This window comes from Etheostoma spectabile, chromosome 6, assembly GCF_008692095.1.
Source record: "Etheostoma spectabile isolate EspeVRDwgs_2016 chromosome 6, UIUC_Espe_1.0, whole genome shotgun sequence".
Lineage (NCBI taxonomy): Eukaryota > Metazoa > Chordata > Actinopteri > Perciformes > Percidae > Etheostoma > Etheostoma spectabile.
Window position 1 is genome coordinate 18,908,350 of NC_045738.1, and position 864 is coordinate 18,909,213.

The 864-nt window shown below is 40.0% G+C and overlaps 1 protein-coding gene across 2 annotated transcripts in view; it reads left to right on the forward strand.

Moving 5' to 3' along the window:
* smarcc1a (SWI/SNF related BAF chromatin remodeling complex subunit C1a) overlaps nucleotides 1-374 on the forward strand; it is a 29,829-nt gene extending 29,455 nt beyond the window's left edge. For both annotated transcript variants that reach the window (XM_032517568.1, XM_032517569.1), the window contains exon 29: nucleotides 1-374. This exon is cut by the window's left edge and continues 2,960 nt beyond it. The gene's annotated coding sequence lies outside the window, so the exon portion shown is untranslated.
* The last annotated feature ends 490 nt before the right edge of the window (nucleotides 375-864 follow it).

The following is an 864-nucleotide window of genomic DNA, read 5'->3' on the forward strand; positions in this document are numbered from 1 at the left end:
TTTTTTTTTTTTTTCCTGCCCACGTGACTGCTTCATCACTGATTGTTGCCCTCGTCTACCAGTCTGATGGAAGAAGAAAACACACACACACACGTACAGTCGATCACTCTCGCTCTCATTCACCGCGCCCTCCTTTCCCACTCAACATCCTTACAGGCTTGTAATGTAATATCACTTAAATATGACGGGAATCCCATTTACATATATTATCTTTAATCAATACTTTTGTGTTGATGGTATGTATTTTTAAGAAGACGTTTTGTGTAGATGGAAGTTATGTTATTTGAAAGTTTGTAGCATTTTGTTTTTTCTTTTGTATGGGGTCTGTTGGTACTTGGACCTAGACACTGTCGAATAAACTGTTTTGTATGAGGTTGATGTCCCAATATCTCTTCTTTTTTTTAATTTTCCTCGCTACTTCTTTACACAACGTGATTGTCATAAGCCAGCATGAATCCAACAAGCTCAGGTGGGAAATATCCTCGTGGGGTTTGGGTGGGATGGGGGGGGATGTGCTTTAAAAGCCGATCCAGTTACCTGAAAAGTCATTTCAGTTCACACTGCGTGTTCAAAAACCTGACTGCACAGTGCTACTTTGAGACAGGTGTGTGTTTCTACTGCGCTCATGGTACAAAAAACGGCAGAAATGAATGTACAACTGTGCGTAACAAAATTCCACGTGGACCAGAAGCTATAAATGCAAAATATACACATACAACCATGTTTTACACTGCCAGAAAAGGTGTTTTACTGTCGCTTGTGACAAAAAGTTGTGACCGCTTGGTAATAAAAGAGAGAAAGCAATTTTCTAGTTTAGGAGTAATGTCTGAGTTGTTAGAATCTACAACAAACAACCCCCCCCCC